At 37.2% G+C, this 27,951-nt stretch overlaps 1 pseudogene across 1 annotated transcript; it reads right to left on the reverse strand.

Annotated features, from left to right (window-relative positions):
- Window positions 1–211: 211 nt before the first annotated feature.
- On the reverse strand, window positions 212–27,951 carry LOC105521595 (annotated as a pseudogene). Its single transcript, XR_001003293.1, has 3 exons — window positions 27,768–27,951; window positions 8,106–8,170; window positions 212–1,468 (listed from the first exon to the last, which is right to left on the reverse strand). The product of XR_001003293.1 is annotated as an MLN64 N-terminal domain homolog pseudogene (transcript).

A 27,951-nucleotide genomic window follows, 5' to 3' on the forward strand; every position in this document is an offset into this window, starting at 1 on the left:
AAGATAGGAGGCAGTCCTAGCCACCACACTTCTAATATAAAATAATATAGCTACAATTCTTTAAATCAAGTGACACAGCTAGATTTTCTGCTGCCTGAAAGCTGCTTGAATATATTACTTACGTTGTACTCTAAAAGAACATTTCACCATTTTGGCAAATGTTTTAACTTTCATAAGAATGCCTTTGCCTTTTTCTTTTTTTTTTTTCACATTGACATGTTGGATTTTATTACACTTTTTAAAACTGTACAAAGAACACATGTGCATGAGTTAAAAAACACAAGAGAAATGTAGGGTGTTAAAAAAGAAATACAAAATAAATCTGAGACATGAAACAAAAAAAATTCATTCTGTGAACTGAAATAAAAAGGTATCTTGCTTACTAAAAAAGTGTTATTTCAATATATTAAGTCTTTTGATTAGGAATACAGCACAAGACTTTCTTCACCTATTCATTAACACATCAGACTCAGTCTCACTGAAGAGAGGATGAATCATGACATTACCTTACCAGCCACAGGCAGGTGACTAAATGTGCATGGATATGGTACAATGTCTGTGAGGTATTACAATAAATAAATCTTTATTAGCTGTTCAATAAAGCCAGCAGTGGACGTCACCATTTCAACTTTACTGTCAACAGGGAGACTCAATTGCCGGCCTCTTTTTGCCTCGATGACTTTCTGTGAGGGTTTTTCACATTTAACAAAAGTAGTACTCACAGTTCTAAAAGTGGTTTCTCGCTGTCCTGTTTTTCTTCACCTTCTTCAGATCCTATTTCAGATTCAGGAGCGGAATAAAACTGACCATCAGAAAAACCACCAGGTATAAGTGCTGCCCTCTCTGAAGCATCCTGAACTATCAGGAGTCTGTTTTCTTCTGCTGCTTCTTGAGGTAACACTTTGAAATCCAGGACCCACGTCTCAATCCAGGCAAGGATGAATGAAATGATGGGCAGCACATAGCCAAAAGCCCCTTGAGAGAAAAGCTTTGAAAGGATCACGTTTGCTAGTAAAAAGGCACTGGTTACTGCCTTTGTCAACGCTATTGCCCACCAATGGCGCAATCTGCACACAGCATATGCAAGTATTAACGCTTTAAATCGAAAAACTGCCAAAATACGAAGAATAGTAGTCATACTGCATCACCTCCTTCTCTAATGTGTTCTCAATGCCTCCATTCACATTTAACTCCATTATCCACAGTAACGTTACAAATAAGAGGTCAAAGGTGACAAACAAACAGAAAGTCCTCCTGACATCAGATATGCCTTTGTTTTCCCTTCCTTCATAGGACTCAATCCTGGCCATTAGTTGTGTGGGGTTGATGGAATGGACGTTGCCCAGAGAAGCATGGGAGCTCTGGTTCCCGGTGAGAGCATTCTCCATGCCTTCTTGCCAGATGGTTCATCCTGGAGGAGGGTTACAGGAGCCTTCTTCCAACCTCACTATCCCTAAAGAGAAGACACCTCAACGGGTGGTTCCTGCCCGGCTGCCCCAGGCTGGCCCGGGAATTGCGGCTCAGCGATCACGCCCCGACCTGAGGGGCCGCCTTTGCCTTTTTCTTACAGTTATCCTTTTCCCCTTCCTTTTGATATTTATTTTACTGTTGGTAAGTTATGAATTTTTCATTTACATTTGTATACTTCCAGAGGATTCATTTCAGCAAAGAAAAGGATCAAAAAGTGCAAGGAATTAGATTAGTATAAATATATTTATGGGTATTTTTAAAATCATATCAATGAGAATGGTAGTAAATTCTAATTGCTTAGAACTATAGCAAAGAGCTATTTTGAATGGGAGCAGAGATAATCAACAATCCTTTAGTAAAGTGTACTCTGGCTATGCAATGAGAACCTGCCAGTTTTGAGTCTTTTCCCCCCAATTTGGCCGGGGGGTTTCTTTTTGATTATGCTTTCAAACCCTGTGATAAAATAAATACTTTAGTATTTCTGCTATATTTGCATATCTGTAACTTATTAACAAAAACGTGTGGTTATCTTTCTTATTATGAAATTAATTTCTTTTGATTGAGAGACTAAGTATTGCAGTGGATAAAAAGACAGGTGTTAGAGTCAGGAAACAGGTTTGATTAGACCTCAAATCAGAATCTGTATCAGTTACATATGACCTTCAACAAATCTCTTTGTCTTTCTGTAACTCAATTTCTTCATCTATAAAATAGGAAAAATATGCCTTGTTCTTTTTGTAAAACGCAGTGACAATGCTCAGAATTTTCTTTACTATTATATAGTGAAATGTGATTAATTATATTGACTAGTAATTTATAAAATAATTAAAAGTATACCTAAAGATCAAAAATATCTGAAACTTTCCCCTCTCTCTGTCTCTTATTTTATATAATAGATTGAAAATGGATAAGAAAGAGGATTTAACACTTAAGAAAACAATTTAGAGTTGTATTATCCGGGTGTTATGTTTTTTGTTATCCTAAAGAAAAACCCTGTACTCATTAAAGAATGAAACTCCATTCTCCCCTCCCCCAGCCCCTGGAAATCACTAATCTACTTTTTGTCTCTGTGAAGTTGCCAATTATGGACATTTCATAGAAATACAATGATACAATATATAGCATCTTGTATCTGGCTTCTTTCATTTAGCATAATGATTTCAAGTTTCATCTAGGTTATAGCATGTATCAGTACATTATTCCATTTTATTCATTTGTACAGATATGTCAAGTTTTTTTGTCCATTTGTGTTCCACTTTTAGGCTGTTATGAATAATGCTGCCATGAACATTCATTTATACATTTTTATGTGGCCATATGTTTTCATTTCTCTTGCATATAAACTTAGCAGTGGAATTCCTAGGTCACTTGATAATGGTTTAGTTGTAAGAGTTCTTATATTCTGAGAATAAATCACTTATCAGTTGTACATTTGTTAATACTTTATCCCATTCTGGTGGGTTATTTTCTCACTTTCTTGATGATATCTTTTGGTACATAACATAATTTTGATGAAGTCCCACTTAGCTATTTTTTTTATTTGTTCCCTGTGCTTTCGTGTCATATCCAAGACTATTGCCTAAGCCAATGTCATATGACTTACTCCTATGTTTTCTTCTAAGAATTGTAGAGTTTTAGATGTTACATCTAGGTAATTGATAGATTTTGAATTAATTTTTGTATATGGTGTAAGGTAGTTGTCCAAGTTCATTCTTCTGCATGTGAGTATCCAGTTGTCCCAGAACCATTTGGCACCATTTGTTGAAAACATAATTTTTCTTTCATTGACTGGTCTTGACACGACTATCAAAAATCAGTTGATCATAAAAATATAGGCTTTTAAAAAGAATGAGATCATGTCCTTTGCAGGAACATGGGGATGGAGGTGGAGGCCATTATCCTTAGCAAACTAACGCAGGAACAGAAAACCAAATACCGCATGTTCTCACTTATAAATGGGAGCTAAATAATGAGAACCAATGGGCACAAGGATGGGAACAACAGACACTGGTGCCTACTTGAGGGTGTAGGATGGGAGGAGGGAGAGGATCGGTAAAAATAACTATCAGATACTATGCTTACTACCTGGGTGACGAAATGGTCTGTGCATCAAACCCACATGACACGAGTTTGCCTCTAGTAACAAATATGTACATGTACTCCTGAACCTAAAATAAAAGTTAAAACAAAGGAAAGAAATATGGGTTTATTTCCAGACTCTCAATTCTATTTTATCAATCTATATATCTACACTTAGACTGGAACCACTGTAGATTTGTGGTAAGTTTTTCAAGATTGTTTTGCTTATTCTGCATCCTTTGAATTTCCATATGAATTTTAGGATCAACTTATTAAACTCTGCCAAAAAAGCTGGGATTGCATTGAATCTGTAGATCAACCTGGGAAGTATTGCCACCTTAATACTATTAGGCTTCCAACCTATGAACACAAGATGCTTTCCATTTCTTTAGCTCTCCTTTAATTTCTTTGAACAAAATATAACTTAATTTTGTAGGAGGAAAATTTTTATGGGATGTTCTTTAGCAGTCATCCATCTCCCATTACACCATGACACCTCTTAGTGGCATCCATATTGCCTCATGCTTTAGACCTTTCATGGGTAATTATAGGCTTGGTGTTCAAACACTTCTGGATTTAAAACCAATTATGTCATTTAGGGTCTGTGGGGCCATTTAAAAATCAATTAATTTTTCTGTGCTTTGTTGCTGTCTTATTTACAATAGAGAAAATGTCTGCTTCAGGATTACTGTAAGGAATCAATAAGTATTGGAAAGTGTCTGCATAGTTTCTGGCACATGATGGTCATTCAATAATTGCTACTCTCCTTCTTAATCCTTGCTCACATCAAAATAAATTTTAAGATGAGTGCCAATGGATAATGGGGAAACCAATCAATCACTGGTACTATGCTACCTTCTTAGGTAGTAGACGTATTAACTTTCTTAAAAATAGTAAACATTTCAATAAATATTTTGGGGGAGATTTTAGGATATGTGCCTTTCAAATCACACACTAGAGGCCACTCCCTCACAATAGTAATTAGCATTTACTACATAAATTATTCTGTGAGGAAATATAGATATGTGTAAGGTATAAATAGCTCTGCCTAAAGATACTGATATTGGAGTTGGTAGAACCAAAAAAGCAAATAATTGATAGCTGTCATAAAGGCAAGAGTTGACAGCATTTTCTCAAAAAGATTGTCCAAAATAAATGATATGAGGCTTTAAAGAAAGAAAAGGTCGAATGTAGCCTGGACTGGTCCACAAGGCTTTATGTAAACAAGGTAAATTTAGCCTTGGGGTTGAATAGGCCTTAGATAAGAGGAGAAATGGGAGAAGAGAGTATGGCAGGAATAAAGGCAGTGTGTCAATGAAGGTTATATGATTGTAGGTTAGGGGATTGACTCTTGGTTAAAAACTTTTGTGTGACTATACAGGCCTACCCATACACAATTACAGGTTTTATCTGGCAGGTCTCATGGAGAAAAGCTGCCCTTCCCACACCAGACATAGTTCACAGCCAATTAGCTAAAGTTTTTGAGGGGAGCTGCAGTGAAGGCATCCCCTGGCCAGTCATGTTCTTCACATATTTGCATTCATAGCACCAGTGCCACAAAATGGATGGAACTGAAGTACATGTGGTTAAGTGAAACAAACCAGGCACAGAAAGTCAAACTTTGCATTTTCTCACTCATTTGTGAGAATTAAAAATTTAAAAAATTGAACTAATGGACAGAGTAGAACGTTGGTTGCCAAAGGCTGGGAAGGGTAGTGGGGTCGGGAGGCGAAGTTAGGATGGTTATTGGGTACAAAAATACAGTTAAATAGAATGAATAAGATCTAGTATTTGATAACCTTCATTCTTAAATGTGTTTACCTGAGACTTGGGCAGAGGTCTTCTTTAGGTGCCCCTGCCAAGGCTTCATTATAGAGGGAGGAGGGGGAAATCTTAAAGATAACTTTTATTTCACTACGACTCAGTAACCAGTACTTTTCTACTCTGAGCCCACCCGACCCCAGCCACCCCCAACTACCTCAGAGTCCATAAAACTCTAGGAGTCTTTTGTTTAGACTGAGATGACCCCCATGTCTGTGCTGGTCAACCTGATGTTCGACTGGTGCATCTTTTCATGGAGACAAATAAATCAGGGTGAGTTAGCACTGCGTTTTCTTGGGTTTTGACCTCTTACTTATAATTGCGCAGTAAATGATTACAAGCTCAACTCTTATTTTTGACTTGTTGTTTTAATTGACTACTCCAACAGCTGGCAGCTCAGCAATCTCCCAAAGCTCAGTTTAACTCCTAACAGTAGGTAAGAACAACTTACTCTGGCTAAATACGCAAAAGAGAAAATTTATTGGAAGAGTATGAGATAGAGTAGATAATTGAAGGAAAAGCCAAAGAACCAAGCTTTAGAAAGGATAGGAGGCAAAGAATGCTAAGGCAGTAGGATCTAACTAACAACATTCCAGGAATCACTTTCTGAATTAATTAAGTCTAATTCTTGTGTCTAGTTTGTGTGTAACTCCACTCTGAGGGAAAGTTCCAGACAAAGGGAGCTTGGCTTAATTAGGACCACATTTCTACTTTGGCCTCCTTGTCTGATAATCCACAAAGATTGTATCCAAGGTGGGTTAGGTATCTCCTCAGAGAAAAATTTGCTACCAGACGAAGATAATTGGATACTGGCAGGAAAAAAAAAAAAAAAAAAGACAGGTGTATTATAGGGAAGCACAAGTTGTCTTTGAAGGACAGTATAGATTTCAGTTTCTCAGGACTATGGGGTTGATGTAGAGGAGTAGAAGGGGATAGAACATAAATATCAGGGGCTTACTGTGGGACATCATAAAAGTCAGACTAAGAAATTTGTTATTTATCCTATAGCCACTGGGAGCCTTAAATCAAAAACATTTTGTCATTGGAGCAACATGATAAAAGTAATAATGTAGGAAGATTGCCTCGGTAACGTAAGGATGAAACAGAAAGGAAGAGCAAACAAGGCAGGAGGTTACCATAAGAGTGTAAGCATGAGATATTAGCTTCCAGAAGGAGGATAAGTGGAATGAAATTGCCAGACATTGTAAAGGTAGATTTTCATAATTGACTGGTTGAATGAGGGGTAGGGAAGTCAAAGATGAAGAGTGACCAACAGACAGATAGGGTAGTGAAGATGAATACCTTGATTAAGAGAGAAAAAGGCTTCAGTTTCTCCATCTGTACAATAAATAGGTAAGACTAGATTTCTAAGATGACTTCTAGATTTCAATTTTTATGATTATATGAGTTTTAAACAATTTTATTGAGGAATAATTGAGATGCAGAAATGGCACATACTTAATTGGTACAACTTAACAAATTTTGACATATGCATACACCCTGAAACCATCACCACAATCATGATAATAAGCATAGCCATCACCTGGAAAAATTTCCTCGTGCTCCTGATGCTCCTCTGTTTTTATTTTACTTTTTGCAGGAAGAACGCTTACTAAAATCCTCAATTACTTTTTAAAATGCACAATACAGTGTTGTTAACTACAGGCACTATGTTGTACAGAAGATCTATGGAACATCTTCATATTGCATAACTGAAACTTTATACCCATTGAACAACAATTCCCCATTTCCCTCTTTTTCCAGCCCCTGGCAACTACTACTATCTATTTCTATCAGTTTGACTATTTTAGATACTGCATATATGTGGAATCGCATAGGATTTGTCCTTTTGTTACTGGCTTATTTCACTTAGCATAATGTCCTCAAGGTTAATCCATGTTGTAACATATGGCAAGATTTTCTTCTTTTTAAAGATTAAAACATACTCCATTGTAAATATACACTACTGTTTTATACACATTCATCTGTCGATTGACATTTAAGTTGTTTTCATATCTTGGCTTTTGTGAGTGATGCTATAGTGAATATGAGAGTGCAGATACTTCTTCGCGATTCTAATTTCATTTTTTTTTTGGATATATGCCTAGAAGTTGAATTGCTGGATCACAAAATACATTTGAAATTTTTTTGAGAAAACTCCATACTATTTTCCAAAGTGGTTGCATCCTTTTACATCCCTACCAACAATGTACATGGATTTCAATGTCTTCATATCCTTGCGAACACTTCTTTTTGTTGTTTCATAATAGCCATCTTAATTTGTATGGGATGATACCTCATTGTGATTTTTATTTGGACTTCACTGATAATGAGTGATGTTCGGCACCTTTCCATATACCTGTTGGCCATTTGTGTCTTCTTTGAAGAAATGTCTATTCAAATCCTTTGCCCATTTTTTTTAAATTGGGTTATTTGTTTGGTTTTTGTTTTTGTTATTTAATTGTATGTCATACCTTATAGTTGTATCTTATATGTTTTAGATATCAACCCCTTATGAGATACTGGTTTGCAAATATTTTATCCCCTTCTAAAAGTTGCTTTTTCATTCTGTTGACTGTTTGCTGTGCAGAAGACATTTATTTTGATACAGTCCCATATACCTATTTTTTCTTTGTTTTCCTGTGCTTCTGGTGTCATATACAAGAAATCTGGTTTAATCCTGCTGGCATAGCTCTGTGAAATTTAGAGAAGGTTCCAGATGTGGTGGCTCATGCCTGTAATCCCAGCACTTTGGGAGGCTGAGGCAGGTGGATCACGAGGTCAGCAGTTTGAGACCAGCCTGACCAACATGGTAAAATCCCATCTCTACTAAAAATACAAAAAAAATTAGCTGGGTGTGGTGGTGGGTGCCTGTAATCCCAGCGACTTGGGAGGCTGAGGCAGGAGAATCGCTTGAAACTGGAAGACGGAGGTTGCAGTGAGCCAAGATTGCGCTACTGCTCTCTAGCCTGGGCAATAAGAGCAAAACTCCATCTCAAAAAAAATTTAGAGAAGGCACATAATGCTAAAACTTCTCTCCCAGGAGAGAAAGAGAGAGAAAATAGTAAAGCATGTGTTCACCATTTTGGACTTTAAGTGCACCGTTATAAGGAAAAGGAATGGATGCCTTACTGCAGCAAGCACAGCTCTGTGAGATTGGGAAAAGGTGCACAATACTGAGACTTCTCCCCCATAATGGAGGGAGAAGACTGGAAAGTGCATATTCATTAAAAAGGTTTTAGAGGCTTCCAAAATATGTAGTCAGGCTGATTGGTGAGAGTCTTTTCCTGTAAAAGCCAGTCTGTAAAATTGGGAGAGGTCCCTGTTTTTTCAAATGCATGAACACCAACACTAAACTACAAGAAACACAAAGAATCAAAATGTGACGGTAAAGAAATAGACATCTGTGAATTTCTTGATAAAAAATTCAAAATAGTAGTCTTAAAGAAGCTCAGTGAGTGATATGGTTTGGCTCTGTGTCCCCACCCAAATCTCATCTTGAATTATACTCCCATAATTCCCACGTATTGTGGGAAGGACCCAGTGGGAGATAATAGAGTCATGGGATCGTTTCCCACATACTGTTCTCATGGTAGTAAGTCTCACAAGATCTGTTGTTTTTATAAGGGGAAACTTGTTTCACTTGACTTTTATTTTCTCTTTTTGCCTGCTGACATCTATATAATATGTGACTTGCTCCTCTTTGCCTTCTGCCATGATCATGAGACTTCCCCAGCCATGTGTAACTGTAAGTCCAATTAAACCTCTTTCTTTCATAAATTGTCCAGTCTTGGGTTACCTTTATCAGCAGTGTGAAAATGGACTAATACAGTAAATTGGTACCAGTAGAGTGGGGTGTTGCTGAAAAGATACCTGAAAATGTGGAAGCGACTTTGGAACTCGGTAACATGCAGAGATTGGAACAGTTTGGAGGTCACAGAAAAAGAGAGAAAAATGTGAGAATGTGTGGAACCTCCTAGAGATTTGTTGAATGACTTTGCCTAAAATGCTGATAGTGATATGGACAATGAAACTCAGGTTTAGGTGGTCTCAGATAGAGATGAGGAAGTTGTTGGGAACTGGAGCAAAGGTAACTGTTACTATGTTTTAGCAAAAAGACTGGTGGCATTTTCCCCTGCTCTAGAGATTTGTGGAACATTGAACTTGAAAGAGATGATTTAGGCTATCTGGCAAAAGAGATTTTTAAGCAGCAAAGCATTCAAGAGGTGGCTTGGATGCTGTTAAAGGCATTCCATTTTATATGTGAAGAAGAGCATAAAATTTGGAAAATTTGCAGCCTGACAATGTGATAGAAAAGAAAAACCCATTTTCTGAGGAGAAATTCAAGCTAGCTGCAGAAATTTGCATAAGTAATGAGGAACCAAATGTTAATCCCCAAGACAATGGGGAAAATGTCTCCAGAGCATGTCAGAGGTCTTCATGGCAGCCCCTCCCATCACAGGCCCAGAGGCATAGGAGGGAAAAATGGTTTCTTGGGCCAGGCCCAAGGTCCCAGTGGTGTGTGCAGTCCAGGGACTTGTTGTTCTGCATCCAAGCCACTCCAGCCATGGCTAAAAGGGACCAAGATAAAGCTTGGGCTGTTGCTTCAGAGGGTGGAAACCCCAAGCCTTGGCAGCTTCCACATGGTGATTAGCCTGCAGGTGCACAGAAGTCAAGAATTGAGGTTTAGGAACCTCTGCCTAGATTTCAGATGTATGGGAATGCCTGGACGTCCAGGCAAAAGTTTGCTGCAGGGGTGGGGCCCTCATGGAGAACCTCTGCTAGGGCAGTGAAGAAGGGGGATGTGGGATCGAAGTCCCCACACAGAGTCCTTACTGTGGCACTGCCTAGTGGAGCTGTGAGAAGAAGGCCACTGTCTTCCAGAGCTCAGAATGGTAGATCAACTGACAGCTTGTATAGTGCACCTGGAAAAGTTGCAGCCCCTCAATGTTAGCCCATGAAAGCAGCCAGGAAGGAGGCTGTACCCTGCAAAGCCAGAGGGGCAAAGCTGGCCAAGTCCATGGGAAACCACCTCTTGCATCAGCGTGACCTGGATGTGAGACATGGAGTCAAAGGAGAACATTTTTGAAACTTTAAGATTTGACTGCTCTGCTGGATTTCAGACTTAAATGGGTCCTGTAGTGCTTTGTTTTGGCCAGTGTCTCCTATTTGGAATGGCTGTATTTATCCAATGCCTGTATCCTCATTGTATCAAGGAAGTAAATAACTTTCTTTTGATTTTACAGGCTTATAGATGGAATGGACTTGCCTTATCTCAGGTGAAACTTTGGACTGTGAACTTTTAATTCTGAAATGGGTTGAGACTTTTGGAGACTGTTAGGAAGGCATGATTGACTATCAAATGTGATGATATGAGATTTGGGGGGGCTGGGGCAGAATGATATGGTTTGGCCTGTGTCCCCACCCAAATCTCATCTTGAATTGTATCTCCCAGAGTTCCCACGTGTTGTTGGAGGGACCCGGGGGGAGATAATTGAATCATGGGGGTGGTTTCCCCCATACCATTCTTGTGGTAGTGAATAAGTTTCATAAGAGCTGTTGGTTTGATAAGGGGAAACTCATTTTGCTTGGCTTTCATTCTCTCTCTTTGCCTGCTGCCATCCATGGAAGACGTGACTTGTTCATCCTTGTCTTCTGCCATGATTGTGAGGCTTCCCCAGTCACATGGAGCTGTAAATCACCCAGTCTCGGGTATGTTGTTATCAATAGCATGAAAATGGACTAACACAGTGAGTTTCAAGGGAAGAAAAATAGACAACTAAGTGAATTCAGTAAAATGATTCATAAACAAAGGAAGAATATTAACAAAGAGATAAGAAACCATAAAAAGAACCAAATGGAAAAACTGAAGCTGAAGAATACAATAACCAAACAAAAAAATTCAATTCACTAGAAGGATTCAACAACAGACACATCAAGAAGAAGAAACAGTAAATTCGAAGGCTGGTCATTTGAAATTATCTAGTCAGAGGAGCAAAAAGAAAAAAAGAATGAAAAAGAGTGAGGAAAGCCTAAGGGACTAGGGGATACCTTCAAGTGAACCAATATGGAAGTTCCAGAAGGAGAAGAGAAAGAACAGGAAGAAAGCTTATTTTAAAAAACAATGACTGAAAACTTTCCAAATCTGAGGGGAGGGAAGGATGGGAATGGAGATCCAGATTCATGAAGCCCTAAGAATCCCAAAGAGAATGAATCCAAAGTAGTCTACCTCAAAACACGTTGTAATCACATTGTCAAAGAGAATCTTGAAAAGAAGCAAGAGAAAAGTGACTCATCACATAAATGGAGCCTCCATAAGACTGTTGGCAGATTTCTTAGCAGAGCCTTTGCTGGCCAGAAGGAAGTGGAATGATATATTCAAAGTGCTGAAAGAACAATCTGCCAACCATAACATTATACACAGTAAAACTGTCCTTCAAAAATGAGGGAGAGATAGAGACTCCTAAAGACAAACAAAAGCTTAGGGAATTAATCACCACTAGGCCTTCCTTACGAGAAATGTTAAAGGGACTTACCTCTTCAAGTTGAAATGAAAGGATGCTGAACAGCAACATGAAAGCATATGAAGTATAAAACTCACCGACAAAGGTAAATCCATAGACAAACACAGACTGTAATACTGTACTGATGGTGTGTAAATCACTATATTTTAGTATAAAAGTATTTTAAAAGTATTACTAACAACTTTATAAAAAAATTGTTAATTGATATGCTGGATAAATGATCAATACTGTGGAATCAATAATATAAAGTGTATGTTGGATAGGTGTAAAATTGTGGAGTTTTTGTAAGTGGTTGAAGTTAAGTTGCTGTCAGCTTAAAATAGACTGTTACAAGACTGTTATGTAAGCCTCACAGTAATCACAAAGAAAATACCTTAGCAGATACACAAAAGAAAAAGAGAAAGGAATCAAAACATATCATGACAAAAAATCAGTGAAACACACACCAAAAAAAAAGACAGAAGGAGAGGAAAAGAGCAACAAAATAACTACAAAATGAGCAGAAGGAAATTAATAAAATGGCAAAAGTAAGTCATTTACTATCAATAATTATTTTAAACATATATAGATTAACTCCCTCAATCAAAATACATAGAGTGGCTGAATAGTTCAAAAAACAAGATCCAACTGTGTGCTGTCTACAAGAAACTCACTTTAGATTTATGAGTTTTGTTTGATTTGATCTGGAAGTATGCTAGGCCTGTGGAATGCATCATTTAAACATATATGCCCATTCTTTGGGTCTGGTGCTGGAGCTGTTATTAACCCACTCATTTTGCTTTGTGCCACTATTAGGCCATTCTCACTCTGCTAATAAAGACATATCCAAGACTGGGTAATTTATAAAGGAAAGAGATTTAATTGACTGACTGTTCCACATGACTCAGGAGGCCTCGCAATCATCATGGAAGGTGAATGAGGAGAAAAGGCACGTTTTACATGGTGACAGGCAAGAGAGCATATGCAGGGGAACTCCCCTTTATAAGACCATCAGATCTTGTGAGACTTATTCACTATCATGGAAACAGCATGGGAAAAACACGCCCACAGTATTCAATTACCTCCCACCATGTGTTTCCCATGACACATGGGAATTATGGGAGCTACAATTCAAGATGAGATTTGGTTGGGGACACAGCCAAACCATATCAGTGCCCCTAGACCTTTTTTAGTCAAGAAAAGGTTAATGCTTTTCCTTACTATCTTACAGGAATAAATACACATTTCTTTATATTTAAACAACCCTTTACAGATAGAGTAGTCTTCACATCTGAATCTACTATGTATTTCACCCTGTGAGGTAGGCAGTGCAATAATGTATTTATTTCATTGATGAGGAAACTGAGGCATAACAAGATGAAGTGAATTTCCCAAGGACACATAGATAAAAGGTGAAGCTAAAACTAGGATTCAGTTGTTCTGATTCCTAGTCTAGGACTGTTATATTATACTAAACTGTATAAAACAGTTATGGCACTTGAATGAATTTAGATTGCATATGAATAACTTAGGTGAAAAAGTGCTGTGGTAGATGACTATATTAGAAGCATTTGAGTCCTGAAAAATCATATATGCCACATTTATTTCCAAAATCTAGAATACAAACTAAACAGAAAAAGTAGATATGTGTGTGTTGTAAAATGGTGTCTTTGGGCTAGTTTCAATGACTTCCCTTTCATTTTACTTCTCCCTAATGCAACCACATGGTTCAAAATTGGGTTTTAAAAATAAGCTAATTTGTTGAAATGATTAATAAAAATTGAAAATATAGAAATGGGACTAGTCACACAGTATTTCTACCTCTATTTCCTTTCCCTTGACTGTAGTATGGAATACATTTATTGGTTGGGCATGGATGTTGCTTATGATAGACAACATTAATGCCTCCCCTAAGATCACTGGATTCTGCTGCATGAGTACCCTGATACCACCCCAAAACTATTTTTGCCATCTCAGGAAGAGTTAAAGGATAGTAGGGTTGGATCTCAGGGCATCGTCCTGAAAATCATGGATGTTTGGAATGTCTTTTATAATTCCCACCCGTAAGAGTAGAACCAACTTCCCACTGGTCCTTCTCCAAGCCTGGAACACTTAAAAGTGGGGAGAGAAACTTATTACTCATTAATTTATTGCTTTTTAAAATGAAGAGAAAGGAGAGAGAGATCTAAAAATATTGGCTCAGGCACCTTATCTTCTCCAAGGGAAAAAATTTTAAAACTCAAAATATTCCTCTGACTTGGTCATGCTTACCAGAACAAAATTACTTTTGATTTTTCATGTATTTTGAAAGGAAATTTTTAAAAGAACAAACTAGTTAATGTCTGAACATTAGTATGATCTTGGACTTTATTTGTTACAAAAAGGAAAAATCACATACAGAGTCTAAAGTGTGCTTCACCATCCTTTAACCCAACCTCTAAGATCAAACAATCACAAATAAAAATTTCAGAAATATACTCTACTGTCCATCAGTCCATCTATCACATTGAGGCAGAGGCATAGCAATCATCATTTTGAGCCACTGCTTTTATCTCAAAACCTCACAATTCCAGCTAAGAAAAAGGCCACAATAACAAACTAATTTTCTTGGAATACTGATATTATATATGTTTACCATTCAATTATATATATATATATTTTTTTTTTCTTTTTTTTTTTTGAGACGGAGTCTTGCTCTGTCGCCCGGGCTGGAGTGCAGTGGCCGGATCTCAGCTCACTGCAAACTCCGCCTCCCGGGTTTTACGCCATTCTCCTGCCTCAGCCTCCAGAGTAGCTGGGACTACAGGCGTCCGCCACCTCGCCCGGCTAGTTTTTTTTTTTGTATTTTTTAGTAGAGACGGGGTTTCACCGTGTTAGCCAGGATGGTCTCGATCTCCTGACCTCGTGATCCGCCCGTCTCGGCCTCCCAAAGTGCTGGGATTACAGGCTTGAGCCACCGTGCCTGGCCATTCAATTTTATATTGTTTTTCTTTGTGTGGTAGGAGTATAATTAAGTCAGTAAATATAATTTTTTAAAATTTTTAATTAGTTTCTTACATAAATACTTTTCTTAAACTTCTGGTACATGCTACAACATGTCTTCTAGTGAGTACTAGTAAATAACACAGAAGAATTAGCAAATGGAAAACAGGTTCTATCAGAAAAAAGCTAGTGAAAATCTTATTCACTACCTATCGAATGAGTGTAGCTTTACTGTATTTGGAAAACTTTTTCAAGTTCATTGTTCAGGCAAGTTTTTCCTCAATATATGCATTTATAATCATTCTCAGCTTGGAACTCTTCAGGCCCTTTTCACCAAAGTCAGTGTATATCTTCTGCTGGGGATCTACCCTGAAAGTAAACATTAAATATGTTGTCTTAAATATTAGCAGTTCAAATCTGAAAAACCAATATGATGAGTAGAAAGGTAAAAATAGGATTAGCATTTGTTTTTATAATCTATATATACCGAGAATTTGAATTCCAATTAACTAAGCCCACACAAAATGCCTGGTACCTTGCTAGTTGATGGGACTGAAAACCTAGATAGGAAAGTATCTGCATGCTCAAGACCCTCAGTGTCTCATGGGAGATACAGAAAAAGAAGCAAATAATTCTAATACAATGTGGTGTGATACTGGCTGTCATGTAGATATGTTCAAAGTACTACATGTAATTTGAGGAGCTGCAAATTTCCTCAAGCTGTGTTAAGGAGAGGTTTTCCTGAGGTGGGGATATTTACTTTGAGTCTTAAAATATGATTAGAAATTCCTCAAAGGAAGAAAGATGGGTAAGGGCAATGTGAAAGGAATAAAAACTGATATGAAGTTAAGATGACTGGTATATCCAAATATATGGGGCAAATTAAAAAATCCAAAAAAGCCCATTGGATTTTTTTTATTGATTTACAGCTTAATCATACGAGCACAATGAATATTTAGAGACTATATGATATAAAAAGAACAATCAGAATAAGCTATTATGTCTTCTGAATCTCATTTAAAACTTAATTAGATCTGGCGGGAAGCTGGCAGACTCCTATCTGGATGGAAGGAGATAGATCTGTCACTGTAAAAAAATATCGAAAAGTCAGCTTATTTCTCCACGAGCCCAGAAATGATCTGTAAACTCCACTTTGCAATGTTGGAAGAGTAGATTCTTGCCTTAAAAGAGACATTTCAGTTTATAAGTGTTTCCCAAATACGTTTTCATTTTATCCTTACAACTATTCTTTGAGGTATTGACAAATAGGACATTTATTATTATCCCTTTCATTCATATATGAACTAAGGTCAGAGAAGTCAAGTAACTTTTAAAAGTCACAAAGCATGTCAGTTTGTATAGCCAAGACCAAAATCCATATTTTCTGATACTAAATATTTCATTCCCTACTACACCACACACTATATTTACCAAAATTTACAACACACTTTTAAAACAAAATATGCCATGAAATTATAATTATATTTAAATTGTTCTATGATAATCTTTACTTAAATTGAATTGAATTAATTCATTTCTTCAAAATAAACCTACTTATACCTACCCTGAGACATGTAGGTATGAGGTAACTGTTTTCCAAAAATCCTTGCAGTAGAAAATCCTACATTCTTCACCTTACTCATTGTCCTGTGACATTGAATTGTGTAAACATACACCAACAAGCCTCTTACTTTTAGCTTCCTGTTTGCTTTGGCCAGTGGGGAGAGGCACTTTCAGGTGAGAGAAAAGGCAGAAGATGAGGTTGGAATATGTATTATATTCCCTTGACTCCTTCCCTGCTGTTCTAGAGTTTAATGGCTATGTCCTGCTACTAAAGGCCACAGCTCCAGTCATGTAGTTCTTCACACATAAGTATCCTGTCTGGGTTCTGATAATCATTTCCTCCTTTGTTCCTTCAAGCCCAGGGGTGCTAACAGTACCCTATTGTTGTTAGTCCTGGGGTACTTCACCATTACTTACTGCTATTCCTAAATCGTAGCCACACTTTTGTAAATAGTCCGTGTATTAAATTCTCCTCAAATTATTCATCATAAATGTGTCATATGTTTCCTGCTTGGACTGGACTGATAAAGCCCCTAATCTTCCTTTTTGCTTCCTTGCACCCATTTCTGATATTCTCCCCATGCAAACTCCTTGTTTTCTAATGACCATCATAGATTCACTGGCGTATTCTCAATCTCATTATTCCCCAAATCCTCATATTCCAGTACTAGCTCTTGGTCATTAAATCATTTATGAGGGCCTCTGTCAGATGTATTTGGTGGTTAAGGATGTAACCCTGTAGACACTAAAGATCTATGGAGTCATTGATGCTTAAAATGTAATTGTATTGACTCAACAGCAAGATTCATCACACATTTGACAAATATGGAAGATACACACACACACACACAGCATAACTTTATCAGATGAATCTGGGCTTGTTGAAAATTTTGAGGTCTATGCAATTGGTAGTGCCCTAGTAAGTCCAAGCTATACTCTTAAATTATAATGCCCACAAGTCTTAGGAACAATTTTTGTCATTTCAGCACAGTGCCTTTCTCAATAATGTCTATTTTGCTGAAAGCAAAAGAAGTCAGAAAACCAACAAATAATTATAATTCCTTTTTAAAAACTTTTAGTTTAAGTTCAGGGATACATGTGTAAGTTTGTTACACAGGTAAACTTGTGTCATGGGGTTTATTGTATAGGTTATTTCATCACCGAAGTATTAAGCCTAGTACCCGTTAACTATTTTTTTTGATCCTCTTACTCCTCCCATCATCCACCCTCTGATTGACCCCAGTGTGTGTTGTTCCCCTCTATGTGTTTATGTGTTCTCATTATTTAGCTCCCACTTGTAAGTGATAACATGTGGTATTTGGTTGTGTGTTCCTGTGTTAGTTTGCTAAGAATAATGACCTCCAGCTCCACCCATGTCCCTGCAAAAGACATGATCTCATTCTTTTTTATGGCTACATAGTGTCCCATGGTGTATATGTACCACATTTTCTTTATGCAGTCTATGATTGATGGACATTAGAGTTGATTCCAGGTCTTTGCTATTGTGAATAGAGTTACAGTGAACATACCTGTGCATATGTCTTCATAATAGAATGATTTATATTCCTTTTGTATAGCATACACCCAGTAATGGGATTGTTGGGTTGAATGGTATTTCTGTCTCTGGGTCTTTGAGGAATTTGCACACTGTCTTCTACAATGGTTGAACTTATTTACACTCCCACCAATAGTGTATAAGCATTCCTTTTTTCTCCATAACCTTGCCTGCATCTGTTATTTTTTGACTTTTTCATAATAGTCATTTTGAGGGGTGTGAGATGATATCTCATGGTGGTTTTGACTTGCATTTCTCTAATGATCTGTGATACTGAGCTTTTTTCCATATGCTTGTTGACCACATATATATCTTATTTTGCAAAGTGTCTGTTCATGTGCTTTACCCACATTTGTATAGGGATGTTTGTTTTTTTCCTGTAAATTTGTTTATGCTCCTATAGATGCTCGACATTAGACCTTTGTTGGATGCATAGTTTGCAAAACCTGTCTCCCATTCTGTAGGTCGACTGTTTACCTTGTTAATAGTTTCTATTGCTGTGCAGAAGCTCTTTAGTTTAACTAGATCCCATTTGTCAATTTTCACTTTTGTTTCAATTGCTTTTGGCATCTTCGTCATGAAATCTTTGCCTGTGCCCATGTCCTGAAGTAATGCCTTGGTTGTCTTCCAGGGTTTCATTTTACGTATTAATATTGCCATGGAGCCTCAACATAAATTGACTTCTCAGTGGCTACATTTTTCCTACAGTTAAAATGGGAAACCTTTGAGAATGAGTTACTGTGTTGCAGGTTAGCTCCTGCAGCTCAGGTAATTTAAAAAAGCCTCTAAAAATCATGGAGAAGAGGGACAAGATGTCTGACTAGATGCAGTCACAAAGCACTACTGCCGTCAAGGGAGTCCAAATTATCCAGCAAATCACCATAATTTGGAGAGATTATGCTCAGAGTGGAGGTAGAGGCAACACTGAAGCAGAGACTCTTTAGTCGCAACTTCACAGCAGGGACAAAGCTGTGAACCTTGCACAGTATGGCCAAATTCCAGGGCTTGCCCCTGGCCTCAAAAGGCTCCTGGCAAAGGAGGGAGCTGAGGAATAGCTCATTCTCACTGTGGGCCTCTGAGATCCTAGCTACAAGGAACCCCACATCACCTATGGACATGTTAACTGTCAGGGGACTCTCCGTGGGGAGCAGGCAGAAACGGGCCTTCAGATAGCATGGAGCCTAGGAGCTTTTGTGTTCTGAGCAGTTCCAGTGGACAGCAGTCATACACACCCATTCCCCAGGGCTCCATATGCCCCACCAGGTGGTATGGGCCCCAGTTGAATTCTGAGCCAGCAGAGAGTACTGCCAACCTTCTTGCGGAAGTTCAATGCATCTGCTCTGCAAATCCTCCTGCCTTCTGGCCCTTCCCAGAGTCTATGCCTAGCTGCCTTGCAGGAGGGGGTGCATAGCACAACCCTTGTAGCACAGCCTGAGTGCATTGCTGCACCTAAATACTTTCCTGTTGATCAGGAGCACATTGGACCCTACAGTGCAGCCAGGACTCAAGTGGAAGAGAAGACCCCACTATCAGAGCAGTTAGAAGTGTGAGACTTGTGGGCTCCTGTGCTAGGGTGGGAACAGTGCATGCTTCCTCCTACAAAGTCAGTCCAGAGAAAGTATAACATATCTCCCTGTTGCAGCCTCTGCACTTAACGAAAGAAATGCAGGCACAGGACTAGCAATTGGAGGCAGCTGCCCCAAGGCCCAGGAGTGGACCTGGTGAGGAGGTCATCTCTCTTTTTGCCTCCCTGTAGAGCACACCTGTGAACATAAGAAAGTACAGAAGAGTCATGTGGCTGGGTATTAACTTAACTACCTGCCATCATTCTCAAGTGCCATCTTCTGGATTGCAGTCCAAACTACAAAACCAAAAATTTATCCAGCTAATATATATATACACATGAAACGAAGTACAAGAATTCATATGCACACGAAGATGCTATGCAGACCCCTGGCCCTCTGAAAGCATCTGGAAACAAAGCCACTTGACTGTACTCAGCTTACATCATAGCTAAAGGAACATCAACCCTCCCAAATAAGAAAGAATCAGCATAAGAATTTTGACTATTCAGAAAGCCACAGTGTCCTCTTACCTCCAAATGAACCCACGTGCTCCCCAGCAATGGTTCTTAACCAGTCTGAAATGACAGAAATATCAGACATAGAGTTCAGAATCTGGATAGCAGGAAAACTCAGTGAGATTCAGGAGAAAGTTGAAACCCAATCCAAGGAATCTAAAGAATCCAGTAAAATGAGCCAAGAGCGGGAAGACAAAAGATTCATTTTAAGAAAGAATTAAACTGAACTTCTACAGCTGAAAAAGCTCACTACAATAATTTCATAATACAATCAAAAGTGTTAACAATAGAATAGACCAAGCCTAGGAGGGCATCTCAGAGCTCAGAGACTGGTTCTTTGAGTCAACTCGGTCAGACAAAATTTAAGAAAAACAAATTCAGAAAAATAAACAAAACCTCTGAAACATATGGGAATATGTAAAGAGACTAAACCTATGATTTATTGGCATTCCTGAGAGAGAAGAAAAGAGAAAAAGCAACTTGGAAAATATATATGAGGATATAGTCTATGAAAATTTCCTAATCTCACTATAGAGGATGATATGCAAGTCCAAGAAATACAGAAAACCCCAGCTAGATACTATATAAGATGACCATCCCCAAGGCACATAGTCATAGCATTTACTAAGGTCAAAGCAGAAGAAAAAATTCTTAAAGGCAGCTAGGGAGTAGGAGTAGGTTACCTAAAGAAGGAACCCCATCAGGCTAGCAGCAGACCTCTCAGTAGAAAACCTACAAGCTGGAAGAGATTGGGGGCCTATTTTCAACATCCTTAAAGAAAAGAAATTCCAACCAAGAATTTCATATCCTGCCAAACTAAGCTTCATAAGTGAAGAAGAAATAAAATACTTCTCAGAGAAGCAAATGCTGAGGGAATATGTTTCAACTAGACTAGCTTTGAGACTCCGTTAAGGGAGTGCTGAGATATGGAATTGAAAGAATGACATCTTTTACCAAAAAAACACACTTGAGTACATAGCCCACAAGCATTATAAAGGAACTACACAATTAAGTCTATGTAATAAGCTAACAACACAATGACAGTATCAAAATCACACATAATCAGTACTAACATTGAATATAAATGGACTAAACACTGCACTTAAAAGACACAAAGTGGCAGACTGAATAAAATGACAAGATCCAAACATCTGTTGTCTTCAAGAGGCCCATTTTACATGTAATGGCACCCAAAAACTCAAAGTAAAAGGATGGAGAAAGATTTACCATGCAAATGGAAAACAAAAAGAAGCAGGAGTCACTGTTCTTATATCATATGAAACAGAATTTAAACCAACAAAAATTAAGAAGACAATGAAGTGCATTATGTAATGATAAAGGGTACAATCCAACAAGAAGCCTTAACTATGTTAAATATATACGCACTCAATACTGGTGCACCCAGATTCATAAAACAAGCCATTCTTGACCTACAAAAAGACTTAGACAACCACACAATAATAGTGGGAGACTTCAGCACCTTACTAACAGCATTAGACAGATCATCAAGGTAGAAACTAACAAAGAAATTCTGGACTTAAACTTGACACTTCACCAATTGGACCTAACAGGCATTTACAGAACACTCCACCCAACCACCACAGAATATACATTCTTCTCATCTACACATGGAACATATTCTAAGATAGACCACATGCTTGGTCATAAAGCAAGTCTCAACAAATTTTAAAAAAATTGAAATTGTACTCTCAGTCCACAGTGCAATAAAATAAAAACCAATGTCAAGAAGATCTCTCAAGACTACACAATCACATTAAATTAAACAACTTGCTCTTGAATAACTCCTGGGTGAACATTGAAATTCAGGAATAAATCAAAAAATCTTTGAAATTAATGAAAATATAGACACGATTTATCAAAAGCCCTGGAATGCGGCTAAAGGGGTGTTAAGAGGAAAGTTATAACCATAAACAACTTCATCAAGAAATTAGAATAATCTCAAACTAATCAACTAACTTTGCACTTAAAGGAACTAGGAAAAGGAAGAACAAACCAATCTGAAAGCTAGCAGAAGAATAAAAATAATTAAATTTAGAGAAGCTAATGAAACTGAGATGCAAAAATCCATTTAAAAGATCAATGAAACCAAGAATTTGTTATTCAAAATAATAAATAACACTGATAGAATGCTAGCTGGACTAACAAAGAAAAAAAAGAGAGAGAAGATCCAAGTAAGTAAAATCATAAATGACAAATATAACATTACAACTGATCCAAAGAAATTCAAGAGATCCTCAGAAACTACTATGAATGGCTCTATGAACATAAATTAAAAATCTAGAGGAAATGAATACATTACTGGAAACGCACAACCTTGTAAGACTTCACTATCAGGAAGAGATTGGAATCTTGAATAGACAAATACCAGGTTCTGAAATTGTATCAGAAACAAACAAACAAAAACCTATCAACCAAAAACAGCCTTGGACCAGATGGATTCACAGCTGAATTCTACCACATATAAGAAGAAGAACTAGTACCAATACTACTGAAACAATTACAAAAAATTGAAGAGAAGGGACTCCTTTCTAACTCACTCTATGAAGCCAACATCAGCTTTATACCAAAATCTGGCAGAGACACAGTGAAGAAAGAAAACTTCAGCGCATCTGATAAACACAAATGTAAAAGTTCTCAACAAAATGCTAGCAAACTGAACCCAGCAGCACATCAAAAAGTTAATTGGCCCCAATCAAGTAGGCTTCATTCCTCTGAAGCAAGGTTGGTTCAACAAAGGCAAATCAATAAATGTGATTCACCACATAAATAGAATTAAAACAAAAATCATATGATTATCTGATTAGATGTAGAAAAAGCTTTCCATGAAATCTAACATCCCTTCATGATAAAACCCTCAACAGACGGATCATTGAAGAAATATAGCAATACCTCAAAATAATAAGAGCCATCTATGACAGACCCACAGCCAACATCATGCTGAATTGACAAAAGCTGGAAGTATTCCCCTTGAGAACTGGAACAAGCCAAGGATGCCCACTGTCACCACTCCTACTAACATAGCACTACAAGTCCTAGCTGGAGCAAACAAAGAAGAAAAAAGAAATAAAAAGCATCCAAATAAGAAAAGAAGTTGAATTATCTCTCTTCACCAATGATGTGATTCTATTCTTAGAAAACTCTGAAGACTATGCCAAAAGGCTACTAGAACTGATAAATGATTTTGTAAGGTTTTAAGACACAAAATAAATGTATAAAAATCAGTAGCATTTCTATACACCAAAAACATCCAGGTGGAGAGTCAAATCAAGAACACGATCCCATGTACAATAGCCACAAAGAAAATGAAATACCTAGGAATACAGCAAACCAATGATATGAAAGAGTTGTACAAGGAGAACTATAAAAGACTGCTAAAATAAATCAGAAACAGCACAAATAAATAGAGAAACATCCCATGCTCATGGATTAGAAGAAGCAGTATCATTATGATGGCCATACTGAGGTTCAATGCTTTTCCTGTGAAACTATCAACATCATTCTTCACAGAATTAGAAAAACTTATTTTAAAATTCTTACGGGACCAAAAAAGAGCCTAAATAGCCAAAGTAATCCTAAGCCAAAAGAACAAAGCCAGAGGCATCACAGTAAATGACTTCAGATTATATTATAAGGCTGCAATGACCAAAACAGCATGGTACTGCTACAAAAACAGACACATAGACTAGTAGAACAGAATAGAAAACTCCAAAATAAAGCCACACACCTACAACCATCTGATCTTCAACAAGGCTGACAAAAACAAGCAATGGGGAAAGGGCTTTCTGTTCAATAAATGATACTGGGATAATTGGTTAGCCATATGCAGAAGAGTGATATTAGCCACTTAACTTTCACCATATACACAAATTCACTCAAGGTGGATTAAATATTTAAATGTAGGACCTCAAACTGTAAAAAAAAAAAAAAAAAAAATCCCTAGAATAAAATCTAAGAAAGACCCTTCTCTACATACACCTTGGCAACGAATTCATAACCAATTCCCCAAGAGCAACTACAAGAAAAACAAAATTTAACAACTAGAACCTAATTAACCTAGAGAGCTTCTATACACCAAAGGAAACCATCAATAAAGTAAACAGACAATCTACAGAAGAGAAAAAATTATTCACGAACTATGTATGCAACAAGAGCATATATCTAGAACCTACAAGGAACTAAATAAATCAACAAGCAATAAACAATCCCATTAAAATGCGGGCAAAAGACATAAACATACACTCCTAAAAAGAAGAAATACAAAGGGCCAGCAAACATATGAAAAAATGTTCATCATCACTAATCATCAGAGAAATGCAAATCAAACCATCTGATACCAGTCAGAATGGCTATTACTAAAACGTCAAAAAATATAACAGATTCTAGTGAGGTTATGGAGAAAAGGGAATGCTTATATACCATTGGTGGGAATGTAAATTAGTTCAGCCTCTGGGGAAAGCAATTTGGAGATTTCTTAAAGAACTTAGAGTTACCATTCAACCCAGCAATCCCATTATAGACCCCCAAAATATAGATCATTATACCAAAAGGACATATAACCTCGTATGTTCATCACCGCACTGTTCACAATAACAAAGACATGGAATCAACCTAAATCAAGCTAAATGGTCATCAATGGTGGATTAGACAAAGAAAATGTAGTATATATACACCATGGAATACTACACAGCCGTCAAAGAGAATGAAATCATTTCCTTTGTACCAATGTGGATGGAGCTGAAGGCTACAATCCTAAGTGAATTAACACAGGAACAGAAAACCAAATACCACATGTTCTCTCTTAAACTGAGCACACATGGACATAAACATGAGAACAATAGACACACTGCAGAATACTAGTGGAGGAAGAGGGAGGAAAGCATGAGCTGAAAAACTACCCATTGGGTACTACGATCACTACCTGGATCTAATATACCCATGTAGCAATCCTACACATGCTATGTGTAGGATAGGCTATGTATCTAAAACAAAAGCTGACATTTAAAAAACTAATCAGGGAACAACTCTCTGTATATTAGAAAAAAGCATATACCTGTACATGTCTATCAATTATCTCAAATGAGCCTGACTACTTGAAGAGTACGATTTTGTAGAGCCATCTTAGCACAGTGCAGTACTTCTGAAGTTATACCCCAAAATACGGTAATATGGAGAAAACATGAGCAAATATATTTTAAAAAAAATTTTTTTATATGCAGTGTTAGAAAACTGCATTCAGCTCTTTTTGATGAATTTGCTGGTTGGTTCATTGAAACAAATTCTCAGCTAATTCAAACAACTCATGCATTTTACTGTTATCATCCACAAAATTGATGTATTTGTCCAAATTGCTAGTTGCTGTGGTTTTCTTTAGCAGAGGATAAGTTCCGATGAACTCTAGTAGATGGATGAAAGCAATGTAGTTAACTTTCTAGTAACGTCCACAAATGATCACCAAAAACAACACATGTGTATAGGATATCAAAAAGATCCTAAATCATCATCACAATTTGACTTTTTCAAACTTACACAACAATGCAAACAATTTGGTGGTAACTTCTAAAATTGTACTAGAACTGGGGCAACTTGCTCACACAGAAACAATGAGAAAAATTTCTTGCCAGAATGTTTCTGGTGTCTCTGGGTTTTAAAATAAGTCCCAGTTTTCCTCCTGATCTAGAACATCTCATTATCATCATCAAAAGGAATACTTGCTTCTGATGTCTTATACATTTACTATCTTTAACAGATAGCCAGGGGATTGCAGTCTTTGACGTTTACATTTATCTAATTTATTGTCCACAGGCTTTGAATTGCTTATTTAATTTAAATTAATGGGCCATGTTTAAATCAAAGAAAGCTAAACTAATTAAGGCAGAATAGCCTAATCTGGCACTTTAAACTTTAAGATTTATTGCAGACATTCAAGATTTGAAATTGACTGCATTTATTGAATAAAGCCAGGAAGCTATTTTATTCTAATGGTTAGGCTAGATTAATCTGTAATGAAATCCAGTCTAAGATTAGAGGTGGGAGTTCAATTCAGTTAGACATTTGAGTACTGTGTGCCATATAGATGCTAGATACTGAGGATAGGGAGATGACTAGGAGCCATACTTTCATGGAGCCCACATTCTACTAAGAAGGATGGAAAGGAAGAAATAATTATCACAAGGGATGCATCCTTCTTTCTTCTGTAAGTCTGAAGTCCACTCTTCTGAAGAGGATTCAACTTCCAAAGATATATACAGTCCAAAAAGCTTTTACTGAAGACCTATGATTACGTGTTGGAAACTGGTATGAGTGTTAGGGACTGAGAATACATAAATGAAGCCTTTGCTTCTGTCATTGAGATGAAGGAGACAAAAGAACCAAATGTTTACAATACAGTGGAAATAGATATATGAGCACAGTGAATAGAAACACAACTTGCTCTGGAGGAGTTAGAGATAACGATATATTGCCAATTGAGGCATTCAATAAATGTTTAAAAAGTGCTCACTATGTATCAGGTCATAGGGGTAAAGGGATGAATAAGTCATAGATCCTTCCCTAGAAGTCATAGATCCTTCCCTAGAGGAGCTCATGATTCAGTGGTTCTGTGTATTGCAAAGTGCTAAAAATGTTTGCATCTGGTGGATTATTTTAACAAAAAATAAAAATTGAAATTCTCAGCCTTCTGAAAGATATAGCACTAGCTTAATGTAAAAACATAGAAAATCCTGAGGACAGAAATAATGAATGATGTAAGACTCAGAACTATCAGTTAGATGAAGGTTAATAAACAATTTTTTTACTGAACTATATTGTGTTTAAAACAACTTACAAGTTGAAGTTCAAAAATGACACATGACACAATTATGAGTTCTATAAATTAAATCATGATAAATTGCCTCAAATATTTTTCTTGGATTGAATTATAATCTATGATATTAGACTGTTTATACAATATCAAAATCACTGGTGGAAAATTGTAAGATTTGGTCAACTAGTTTTTATCTACTTTATGCTAAATGATTTAAATTTAACAGTAATAATTTTCTAAAAATAACACTGTTCAATGATGACAAAATTGTTGTCTCAGTGCATTTCTGTACAATTGTGAGTTGTTGAATTGGTTGGGTACAAAACGTCTTAAAGTTACATAGAGTGGTTGCTTCGCCTTTACAGACATATTCTTTTCAAGTTCCAAGATTCATAAATATTAAGATTGCATATGATTTCCTCACTAAAACACCTATGACTAGAAATTGTCACTTTTTTGGAATTTTTCATATGCATTGCCAGCAGTTGACTTTCTTGTGGGGGCTATTCTTCCTCACATAAGATTTTATTACTTAGAATTTTGTCAGGTTGACTAGAGAACAATGATGCCACTTGCAGAGAAAAATGCTTTCCAGTCCACTGCTTCACTTACCATCCAAGTGAATACTAAAGGTTGCCAGGGGTGTGGAAGGGAGACAAATCATTATATCATCAAATCCAAGGGTCACTTGAAGGTATTTTAAGCTTTGAATATGAAATCTAAGAATGCTGTTTTGTACTATATAAATAATCTTACTCTTTTATTTTTAAAATACATACCTGACAATGTCTCTAATTCCACGCCAAGCAATACAGGGAACTTAGAAGCAACACCAATCCTTTGGGAGGCCTAGGCAGGTGGATCACCTGAGGTCAGGAGTTTGAGACCAGCCTGGCCAACATGATGAAACCCTGTCTATGCTAAAAATACAAAAATTAGCTGGGTGTGGTGGTGTGCACCTGTAATCCCAGTTACTCGGGAGGCGGAGGCAGGAGAATCACTTGAATCTAGGAGGTTGAGGTTGCAGTGAGCTGAGATTGTGCCATTGCACTCCAGCCTGGGTGACAGAGTAAGA

Source organism: Colobus angolensis, unplaced genomic scaffold, assembly GCF_000951035.1.
Source record: "Colobus angolensis palliatus isolate OR3802 unplaced genomic scaffold, Cang.pa_1.0 Scaffold401, whole genome shotgun sequence".
NCBI classification, from domain to species: domain Eukaryota; kingdom Metazoa; phylum Chordata; class Mammalia; order Primates; family Cercopithecidae; genus Colobus; species Colobus angolensis.